The sequence below is a fragment of the Symphalangus syndactylus genome, chromosome 4 (genome assembly GCF_028878055.3).
Source record: "Symphalangus syndactylus isolate Jambi chromosome 4, NHGRI_mSymSyn1-v2.1_pri, whole genome shotgun sequence".
NCBI classification, from domain to species: Eukaryota; Metazoa; Chordata; class Mammalia; order Primates; family Hylobatidae; genus Symphalangus; species Symphalangus syndactylus.
In genome coordinates this window covers 122,545,353-122,557,679 of record NC_072426.2, presented here as the reverse complement: position 1 = coordinate 122,557,679, position 12,327 = coordinate 122,545,353, and the positions used below count along the sequence as shown (strand labels likewise).

Here is a 12,327-nt window from a genome sequence, read left to right as displayed (position 1 = left end):
GCTTAACATGTAGAATGCACTTGATAAATGTTAATTGACTTAAGAAATTAAGATCTTATAACACTGATTAGTAATGATAGCAAACACTGCACATTACCAGTACTAGACAAAAATATTTAATGAGAAAATGTGTATGGTCATATTTGTGCTCAGGGTATATGTCATTTTCAGTTTGCTAATGGTATCCCTGTTCATAATTATGTATGCAATGTAATAATATGCCATGCAAATTTTATTTCTAAGTGAATGCAGAATGAAGGAATACTTGTTAAATAATATCTGTGAATATTTCCCTAGTTTTGTTGGGGAAATAAATAATTCACATACTCAAACTAAAAAAAATTTGACAAATCCCCATAAAAGCAATGAAAATCATTACCATTCCAAGATTCAGTGGTGTATTTTAAGATAAGAATTGAAGAGGCATCCTCAGGGAATTATCTTAGCAGGGAAACCAAAGAATTTCCCCTATAAAGTTTTTGCTCCATGGAGCTAAATATTAAATACCTTCAGGGTTAGGAAATGTATTCTCCTTTCCACTAGCTAACTATTTCTCTGTGACTTGCATTATCATTTCCTAAATCTGTCATGACATGCTCCTTCAGATTGCAGCTCGAAGGTGCTTCTGTTGCTTTCCTTCTGCCTTGTGAGGAATATCTAATAACTTCCCACCAAATCCTTCATGTCTTAATTTTCCATGCTGGAAAACATATGGTCTGTTTCATCCAAAGAGAGTTCCTGTCAGGCAATTGAGAGACCAGGATATCCTGTTTTAAACTGAGGTTATCTACTGGGAAATGACACTTTTTGAAAATATTTATTATTCAGTGGCTTGTCATGGAAATAGTCATGAAATTTGATGAGAGAAAGAGAATATGGTAATAGAGATTCATTTTCTGTTTTCACCATCCTGTGGTTATTGCCATTCTTTCCCCCACTAAAAGAAAGAAAACAAATGATTTTTTGGAAAAGTTCTAAAATAGTACTGTACTAAAGGATTTCAACTGATAGATAAAGTTGTAAGACTTGGAAACTGGGTGATTGGACAGGTGAGGGGAGTCAGTCTCCTGAATGGGTCATTTAAGAAAGTGAGCACATATTGGAAAGATGTATTTTTGCCATTTCTCCTAAGGCAAAAATCCAGGAAGCTTGACTGAGCAACAGTGTCTGCAGCCACATACAGTATAGTTCTTTCATTAACATTAGATTGAATTCTGGAGATGGTCCAAGATCTCTTAATGGAGATCTGCATGAAAACCTGATTCACATTTGTTGAATTTTCCGTGTATTTCTAACTGCCAGATCTGGTGTCAGTGGAACTGCTGTATATTAAAACCCCCAAAACTATTTTCCATTGAGATCAAACAGTCACCAACACCTTGATCTTTTTGTCCAATTGTGTCAGATGCCCTGAGAAAAGCAAAATGGCATCCTTTTATGTTAAAACTACTATAGTAATTTTCTTCACAAAAACTAATAAAAATGTATAGAATTCTCTAGTGTCCACATAGGGCATGTTTAAATGAGTCCCCTTATTTAAAGCTGCTAGACTAGCACACATACTACACAGAGATAATGAAGATTTTATTTGAGAAAAGAATACCAGTGTTCTGGCAAAAAAGAAAAATGTTTTATACTATAGTATTTTGAAGAAAGTTCTAAATAAGTTTCTATTTGATTTTAAATTCTTATAACCTGCAGAGTTTTATTTTACCATGATTAGATTGCCCTTTCATATATTCAGAGTCCTAATGCCCTCCAAAAGCACCTGGGCATGTATCCAATGGTCTGTGAGTAACCTTGAATTTAGCAAGTGAGTATTTTCAGACAGTTTAATGCACTTCTAGGTATAATACAATACAAATGGTTAATGAGGTATTAACCATTGCATTAACCATAATTACTGTTTTAGGCAGTGCTTCAGTATTTGCTTTTTTGTTGTTCTTTTTTTCAGTACAATACCAGTACCTTTTCTTTTTTTCTGGTATGTGTCTACTTATATACATGAAAGTTATAATTCTACTAATTCAAATAGGTGTGAGCAATGTAGTCATAGGTCAAATTCCCATATGACCCCTCCAACTAAAAAACTGTGTATTTCATTGTGTTCTACTCTAATGTGAATTGAGATGTGATAAGCCTTTTTTTCATTTTCTCATTCTAATTTTAACAGCAACACCTGTGCACATATTCACGAATCTCTGGCATCCCATTTAAAGTGCGTGTGTTAGAGATTGAAATTCAGTATAAAATAGAGAAGTAGTTAAGTGACAGGGATTGGAGAAATATAATTATTAAGAAAGTTATGTCAGCAGCTCAGTGCTCTTTCTTCAAAGTAAATCCACCACTAGTGAACATATGTTTTTTTTTTTTCCTTCTAAGATACATTCGCTAATTCTGGACTGTACTTAGACAACTCAGTACAAGTTATTGGCTAATAGCATGAGCAGAAATATTCTTGGTAATTTAAAGCTATACATGCTAACTATTTCTATCTTCAAATATATAATTTACTTGCCATATGGAAATCTTTCATCAGCACATTGTATAGGACTGCAATAGATTTAATTTTAATTTTTAAAGTCCTCCAAAATCATCTATTAAACTTAAAAGATTTACATTGGTATTTATGTGTTATATTTAATAATTCATTGTCAACTGGAAGATACTGAGTTTACATTTTATCTTTATTCCAAACTTATCCCACGGGAAAGTTATTGAGGAAAATGTTATCTCACATCAACATTGTAGACTAAAACTGTCATACTCTTTACTTTCAAAGGAGATAGAAGAACCTATGAATATTTCATGGATTCTTTAATATAAAGTATCTGAGAATAATATTCTTCAGAATATTTATTTGAAAAAATATTCTTCAGAATATTTATTTGAATTGAACAAGAACAAAGATGAGATGCTTATCTACTTCTACAGCATATGTATACTTCAATGAAAGCTATAGTATAATCTACAAACAGGGACTCTGCAAGAGGAAGACCTTCAATTTCTACACTGTCATACTTTTTTACTCTGAGGAGGCTATTCATTCCTTTAAATCTTATCTCAGAAAGATGTTCAAGCTCTCAAACATCTAGCTTTGCTTATCAGTTGAAATCCACACCATAATTGCAATAAAAATCAGTGACACATTTATTTTACTTGAGGCTTGTATGGTTGGTATGCATCCTGAACATCTTTCCTCATTTAATATTTTGGAGTATTACAACACAATCTAGAAATGTGATTCATTTCAATCTAAGCATCCTGACAAGCTTGACCTCAGAATGATCCTGAAATTTACAAGCTAAATAAAATAATTATATTCCAATCTTGGGAATGGGACCAAAACTATATAGATGATGCAGAGGAAGGCAAATTACAGTTTCTTAGAAAATATGAGGCATAGAAAAATCAGGTTTTAGTGTGCTCACAATTATTGCTATTTGACATTGGAATTGCAGAGTCTATCATTGAATTTCAATGTAGGAGGTGCCATAGAGCTCATCTCAATATAGTTGATTTTCTACTCATTTTTACCTCATTTTATGTTGTTCAGGCTAATAATAAATGAGTACCTATGAGGTATTTTTTCCTCCTGACACCAAATACATGGTGTTTTCCCAACACCACTTCTCAAACTCTGCAACACTCACTAGGTATCCAACAATTCAATCCAATTTTTACACTACCTGGAGTTAGTACAGGCTCAAGAGTTCAAGGGCTCAGCCCCACAAGACTGCTCACTGACTTCATATGCCACTTGTAAGTCTAAGGCCACCTGGACTTCTGACTAACTGTCCATAAACCCAGAAGCTCTGTGAACTCCATTGCATAGGGTTTTTTCTGGAGGTCTCATTAGTAAGCATCATTAATAAAATCACAGATATTGGTGATGAACTCAATCTCTAGCTCCTCTCTCCTCCCCAGAAGTTGGAGGGTTCAAAGCTCTGAATCCAGCTATGACCATTCTGGTGACTAGCTCCCATCCTGACACTATCTAGAGGCCCACCAAGAATGCCCTCATGAGAACAAAGGCTCTCTGTCTTCCTTGTCACCCAGGACATCACTGTTCTCCCCAATCCTTCTTCCATAGGCTTCTCCTACTTTTCTTAAAGCCTTTTGATATCCTCCAAATATAGAAGAAATCCAAACTGGCTCCAGGAAAAAAATAAAATTAAACCAAAATTATCATTTGCTCAACCTCATTGGTAACACGTACTTGGAATAAAAACAGTAACATACATTGGAAAAGTTAAAACCAATGAGGGATGCTTTTGAAGGAATACACTTTATTCCTGTTGAAATTTTAATGTAGCATATAATTCTCTGGAGACACCGTGAGGCAGACATTGTCCAGATTTCAGATTTTTAAAAATATTACAGCAGCCAAAATGCTGTTATTTTGGCAATTACTAGCACCTCTGTTTTCTAGGATAATGGAATACAATGTTGCCCAGACCACTGACCAGAGTCAGTGTTACCCTCCCTGTAGGCCACCTATAGGGGAGGGTTTGCCCCAAACCACAGGTTTAAACAGTTTGGTCTCTTTAGCAGTGTCTCAGTTGTGGTTTACACAACTATCATCACTTATTATGATCTGTGTCCACCAAAGACGTTTTTAAATTTACCTAAAAGGTAAATTAATAAAATGTCATTTCAAATCTAAATACATAAAACATAAAAGTGTCATTTCAAATTGTGCACCAGCATCTGATGTTCAATTAACATCATTATTCTCAATTAAATCAAATCCCTGCAGCTATCCTCTTGTAAGTGACATAGCACAATTCACGTAGATATCAGCAAAATAATTTCATATTTTTGGCAATATCATACTAGCACCTTTTAGTCACTCCATTTGATTTTACCACTCATCTTGCTCTCAGATGATAATCAGTGGTATTTCAAGATTATTATAATAAATGTACTGAAGTTGGATGATAAGCAATCTTCTCAGGAGTTAGCTCTTTAAATATTTATGTATAGTAGAAGCATAGTGTTTGATCAAGATCTTTAATAATATGAAACATGTTGATACCAATAAGAGTTATAAAAATAAACATGTGATACATAGAAAGGAGAATAACATGATAAAATTCAAGTTTAGTATGCACTAGGGAGAAAAAGTTTCTCAAGTTTTCAGGCACATATATATCAAAGACTTCCAGTAATTTTAAAGCTTTCTTTTCCAAGAAGCTACAACCAGCTACCAAACCTAAAAAGGCCAGTTATTAGAATCATAGTTCCAATCTGGGAAAGCCAGTATTTCTGCTAAAAGTATTTCTTTCATATTAGCAGAATTGGAGTAGAGGAGAGCTCCAAGTCAGAGATGATTTGAGATGTTCTGTAATACAAATCTCTTATAATACAAAAGATAAACTTCCCACTCCTTTATCTGAAGCCCATAAGATAATGCTAATATCAAAACAATATACCAAAAAGAAAAAATGTTGATGAAAATCCTAAATAAAATATTAGCAAATAGAATCTAGCAGTACATTAAAAGAATAATTCACTATGGCCAAGTGGGGTTTGGTCCAGGAATCCAAAACTGATTCAATATTTTAAAATGCATTAATAATACTCAGCATACTAATAAGTCAGAGGAGAAAAAAACAAATGGTGTCTTTAACATATGCCAATATGACATTTGAAAATTTTCCTCACCTATTCTTGATTCAAGAGGAAAATCTGTTAGAGAAATAAGAATAGATATAAATTTACTTCACGTGAAAAAATATTTATGACAACTAAAAGGATCGTGGTGAAGACTGAAGCACTTGAAACATATTAATCAGAAATGTCATAGTGATGCCTACAATTATTGGTAATTTAAGACTAAAGAAGAAACATGTAACTTGTTGGTTAAACGGGAAGATATCAGTATTTTATCCACTTATTCCACAAACATTGATTGAGGGCCTGTCAGTGCCAGTCATATAATAAGGTATTATATACAATGGTAATTATTAGATACAGTTGACTCTTGAACAAGATGAATTTGAACCTCATGGGCCCGCTTATACACACATTTTTTTCAACCAAACAACGATGGAAAATACAATATTCAGGCATGCAAAACCTGTGAATACAGATGGCCAACCTTTCCTATAGGCAGGTTCAACAGGGCTAACTTCAGGACTCGAGCGTGAGTGGATTTTGGTGTATACAGGCGGTCCTGCAACCAATCCCCCGTGTATTCCCAGGGAAGACTGTACTGCCATGCAAAGATGAACTGGCTGCCCTCATGGACTTAACATTCAAGGGTGGTATCTTATTTACAGATTATGTTACGACTGCATATCTGGAGGGAAAAAACACAACAGATTTTGCATTTTTTAAATTTAGTTGGGTACAAGTTAAATATTAACCTGCAAATGTTAATAATCAGAAAAGATGACTGAATGAAAATATTCCAGTCAAAGAAATAACAAAAACTCATAGAAATATACAAAAAAAAATAAATACACAGCACCTACTTTTAAAAATGATAAAACCTAAGTGTGAGAATTGTATCTTTAAAATGGGGGAGACAGTCTTTATTGTACAGAAAGACTCAATGTTGTAATGATATAAATCATTAATCTATACAGTAAATTAAATCTCAATGTGAATCACAACATAGCTTTTTTTAAAACTTCATACATTTTATCTAGATCTATAAATATCTGAGACTTATATGGAAAATAGCGTATGGAAGAATAATCAGGAACAAATATTCATATCAGATTTTAAATTGTTTTTATAAAGCTACAGTAATTAAAATAATCTACCAGTAAGAGAAAAGATAATCCAATGCTACAGAATAACGAACCAATAAATTAAAATATTTATTGGAATTCACTGTATGATTAAAATGGCATTTCAAATCAGTGGGGAAATGATAATTATTCAATCACTGATGTTTTGAATAGTTATATAGTCATTCAAAAAATTGGAGTTGGATATCTACCTCAAACTTAACAGCAGAATAAATTTCAGATAATTAAAGGTTTAGATGTTTAAAAAAAAATACAATCATAGATGTATCGGGATGAGATGCAACTGATAATATGAAAATCTTGGCTTAAGGGAGCTTTTACAAGCCTGACATAAAATCTAGAAGTCCTAAAGAAAGGAATGGATACATTTTTACTATATGCCATTTTCTTAATTGACAAATAAATATATACATATGTATATTTATAGTGTTCACCATGATGTTTTGAAATATGTGTATATTTCGGAATGACCAAGTTGAGCTAATTTGCACATGCATTACCTCACATATTATTTTTGTGTCATGAGGGCATATCATTTTTTTGTGGTGAGTAAAATCTACACTTTTAGAGATTTTCAAGTATATAATACCTGAATTACTATAATTTGACTTGGTATGGGATGTAGATGTGTAAATTCATAGAGACAGTTGTACAGTTCTATACATCAGACTGTTAGCAGTTTTTATCCTAGGGAATTGGATTCAGAGGAGGAGGACTGAGCAGGGAGAAGAGAGCATTATATGTTCTTTATATCCTTTTATAATGTCTCATTTTTTAATATATAGGGAGCATTCATTATTTTTATTATTAAAAACTACCTACAAAGACTTAAAAATTATTTCCTAAAAAGAAATATGGAAACAGAACTCTGTTTTCCATGTTTTCTAATTCTCTTTGAGAAACTTTTTTTTTTTCATTTATCCTGGCATGCTGAATTTCTAGACAAAGTTAACTTTATGAACAAGTTAATAATCTACATTTTGAATTATTTATATGCACTTTGAAGCTTTAAGGCAGGGAGGGCAGCTTCGTGTTTTCCTCCCCTTCAGATCATAATCCTCCTTCTGACACCATGGTCTTCTCCATATTAAGGAGGTCCATAGAGTGGAAAGAATGTTAGATTTCAGGTTCAGGGTGTGCTATCCTCTCTTATCTGTTACCTTTCACATGTTCACCATGAAGGGCAAAAGAAGTGAATTAAACTGACAAATATGTAGTATTCTGGGCCTTAAAGGCAACATAGCACAGGAAAACAAATTTCTATAGATATTTTAGGAAGGATTCTTGATGAAAGATTTTTTTTCCGATTTTGGTCTAGATCGAGGGATAGTCTTCACCCCTACCACCTCTGCCTCCCAGGCTTAGAGGCAGGTTTGATCCTTGGGGAGACCTGGGATTTGATTTCAGATCCTTAAGTGGACTGTCTTTGGTCCTAGTTCCTACTCAGGCTAGGGGGCCATTTCAATTCTAGTGTAACCTGAGAAGGTTGTTTGTTGTAAAGAAGGGAGGCAGCTTTTATTTTGGCTACTTGCCATAAAGTTAGTTCCAAAGAGCATTCAAGTGGATCCAGCCCTATGAAGTGATTCTTGTTTCCTTGTAGTTGCCCTGACCAGCCAAGACCCACAGCCAAGCAGCCCACCAGACCAGAAGCGTAGGTAGCCCCGGCCAGGCCTAGAATCTCATAGGTTCTTAAAAAAGAATTCACCTGTTCCTCTATCCATTGTGCTAAAATTTGCCTGAAGAAGAATAGCTGTGTGATTTTCTATTTTCTAGACTATGGCTCTAATCTACCAAGTTGTGTTTTGTCTGTGTGCTGAGCAGATCTCAGAATAAAGCAGTTTTTTAAATGTTTTCTAAACATTCTCATTGTTCATTCATTGCCGTTCTGTCAAATATTTGTCACATCAGTTGCCCGGAAATCTGGCAGGTGTGATGGCATTGATTTGAGTTATTTCCCCCTCTAAATTCTTTGCCAGAGCTCTGATGTGGTAAGAACCATTGCACCATGTCTCATCTGTTCCCTGTATTTCAAAAATGCATTCTTCTAAAAGAATGACCAAGTCCTCCAAAGGCTGGAAAAAGAAGTCACTGCTTCACTTCAAAAGTGATCAGGAAACAATAAAGACACTGGTAGAAAACAGGAGAACCAAAAAGAACCAAGCATGGCTTAGCATTTTGCTGTGGAAATACTGCCTGTTGCTAGTTTTGGAATTATGTGCTTCCAGGATGAAAAAGAAAAGACACATAAGATGGAAGGAACAAATTCTATTTTAACAACAGACATTGTTATTGCAGTCACGGCAGATGCAGAACTCTACATCAACACTTTTCTAGCTCTGGATAAGCATTTAAATATTGCAAGAACTCACTCCTTAGATGTTATCATTGGGGACCTGAGAGACTTAAGCCACAGGGAGGTAATATAAAATAACACCAGTCTGATCGAATTTCCTTCTTTTCTTTTTTTTTTCCATTTCCTTACCTGAAAATCTTTAACAGTTGTTTTAGTGCAGAGATCATTTGATGGATTTATCTTGAAGGAAGAATAATGTGGCCAAGGCTTATATGTGTTTCCTTTCCTATTTCTGAAATCCTGTAAAACCCCAGAGTGTGAAAACTTTGTATTGAGACAAAAACTACCAGGAAATGAGAATAGTCTTGTTGGAACAACAGTAGCATAATAATATTGAAGGAGTAGGAAGCCTGACTGCAGCATAGGGTTTAAGAGGTGTATTAGTCTGCTAGCGCTGTTACAACAAAATTCCACAGACTGGGTGGCTTAACCAACAGGAATGAATTGTCTCACAGTTCTGGAGGTTGAAAGTCCAAGATCAAGGTGTTTGCAGGTTTGGTTTCTCCCGAGACTTCTCTCCTTAGCTTGAAGATGGCCATCTTCTCCCTGTGTCTTTACATGGCCTTTTCTCTCTGCATGCATTTCCCTCGTGTTCCTCTCTCTTCTTGTCAGGACACTGATCATATTGATTATGGCCCCATCCTAGCAACCTTAATTTAATCACATCTTAAAGAGCTTATCTTGAAATACAGTTACATTCTGAAGTATTGGAGGTTGGGATTCAACGTAGGATTTTGCGGGTTGGGGGCACAATTCAGTTTATAACATGGGATGAGAGAACATGGCTCCAATAAAAAGACATTTAAAGAGGAAGAATGTGCCATTAGAGTTAGCAACATTCACAGGCGCTAAGGAGAGACTGTGATGACTGATTAGAGCCAGTGAATTGTAGAAGGGAATTCCTTGATTCTTCAGTCATTATATTGGCTCTTCAACTAGCTGTGAACCTGGAGAATTCTTTAACCTCTTGCAATCATATTAGATACTTCATCAAAATAGGATAAAAATGGCCACTGAACCCACCAAGCATAGATCAAATACATTCTATATTTTAAATTTTAAAATGCAATCTTAAATATAAAGTATTTTTATAGCTGCCAATTCTCTGGGGAGATTCTCTGGAGGAAGTAAATGTTGAGGAACATTTTGGAAGAGGAGAAAAGGGGAAAGCTGCCAGAAAGAAGAGTACATTTTCCATGGGAAAATTATTTGTGTTCATAGAGCAAGTGTTTTTTTGAATAAGGGACAATTTAGAAGACTTGATTCTTTGGAATGAACAGCTCAATACACCATCTCTTTCTTAGGCCTTGCAATCTTCATTTTTTTTAATTTGGGGAACTGGGTAATTGATTAACTTGCTACATGGCCTTAGTCACAGTGCCTTAGTTTCCACATACATAGAATGGAAAAAACAACATCTGCTTAGCCAATTCACAGAAACTTAATCAAATAATAGATGAGAAATTTCTTCAAATTGGTTAAAAAGAAACTGTGCAGTTGGGAAGTGATAATATTTTAAATAACAGAACTAGCTGGTATCCAGCACCCAGCATATGACAAGAGCTGAATAAATGTTCATTGACTGACAATGATGGTTTAAATAAAACACCAAATTTTAAAGAAGAGTGTAATTCCAAGCTGATACTTTTGGAATTGACTTTTCAGTGTCATGTAGGAAAGAGAAATGACAGAAACAGGATAGCCAACTGGGATGCACATGGGCATGATCCAGTTAGGGCCAATCTAAAGGCTATGAAAATTGAGGGAGAAGGGATAACATACTTTGAAAATTAGGGACATCAGCAGATAAGTATAGAAAGAAGGTTAAACAAACCACCAGTCTTGCAATGATAAGGCAATTTTCTTCATTATAGAATTAAAAAGTGTGTTTTTGCAGGCTGTCTTCAAATGCTTATGCAATGCACAATACATTGCTTTGTCTGCAAGATGATTCTATAGAATAATAATTTTTACTCTTAGAACTTTTATGGAATTCTGCTCAAATTTTCTCAATTTCACACTCCATTACCCCTAGTTATGCCCTAGATACCCACACAATAAAGCTCAAAGTACACTTTATTTTCCTTAATACTCAGCTCTTTTGTCTCTCTCTGTCTCCACCAACAAAAAGTGTCCCTTCTTGTATATTTTAATATTTTCTCCAGTTTTATTTCTATCTTTATACCTTTATAATCTCTTTCTTGTGCTGAAAATTGACTTGGAGTAGATTTTTAGATCTCATTATAAAATGGGTGTGGAAAATTGCTTCTAAAACTGGTTATATTATGTTCTTTCCTATCAAAATACCCTTTGTATGTTACTTAGCAGTTCTTCCCATCAAGAGATGAATACAACCCTACCCATAGAATCTGGGCTGGCCTTATTACTTGCTCTGACCCATAGAAAGTGGCAGAAGTGAAAGTTCAGAAATTCCAGGTTTAGGCCCCAAGACAGTCTTGATCATTTGCTGTTTCAGAATTCTGACTTGCCAACATGTGGGCTAGCTTGCTGAAAGATAAGACCTTGTGTTGCAGAAATGAGCCATCCCAGCTGGCTGTAGCTTTATAAGTCCAGCCAAGCCCAGAAGAACCAGCCAGTTGCGCCTAACTCAAATTGCTGGCCCACAGAATCAGAAGCTACGTAAGTACCACTTTAAAGTAGTTCTTTATGCATTGAAAGCTAACTATTACAGTGGGCTACCTGGGATGTTTATGAAGTCTCCTTCTCGTTTCTTCTATAAGTAATATTTGCAGCAATTCTTACATCAATGTGCTACTGGATAAAGGATGAGTAATACCTTGAAGACATTTCAAACTCCTTAATTTTATTATGTAGTAACATCCAGATACATTTTTTTATTAATGACATTTGGAACATGCCAATATTCTTAAATATGCCAAAATAAAGGCCAGAAGTTATACATTTTCATTTAACTTTGCTCTTGCAAACATCTCCTGTGGGTTCAGATATAAAGAGAATCTGTCAGTGAACAGAATCCAGAAAAGGTTAATTTTCTTGATGCTGTAATGGAGAGATCATTGGCTTGGTGCCATTGCTGGTGTGGGGTCATAGCCAATCTGGGAATGACCAGCTGTTGTTATTCAGAAAAATTCAGACAATATTTAGGAAGACATTATTCAGGAGGGAGAAATAATTAAGAGAAAAATGGGAAAAAGGCAAACTAAATCAGAATAGCATTTTTTAGACTGTAAA

At 34.8% G+C, this 12,327-nt stretch overlaps 1 protein-coding gene across 3 annotated transcripts in view; it reads left to right on the top strand.

The window, feature by feature from the left end:
• IQCM (IQ motif containing M) overlaps nucleotides 1-12,327 on the top strand; it is a 646,606-nt gene that overhangs the window by 536,362 nt on the left and 97,917 nt on the right. The gene's annotated exons all lie outside the window — the stretch shown is intronic.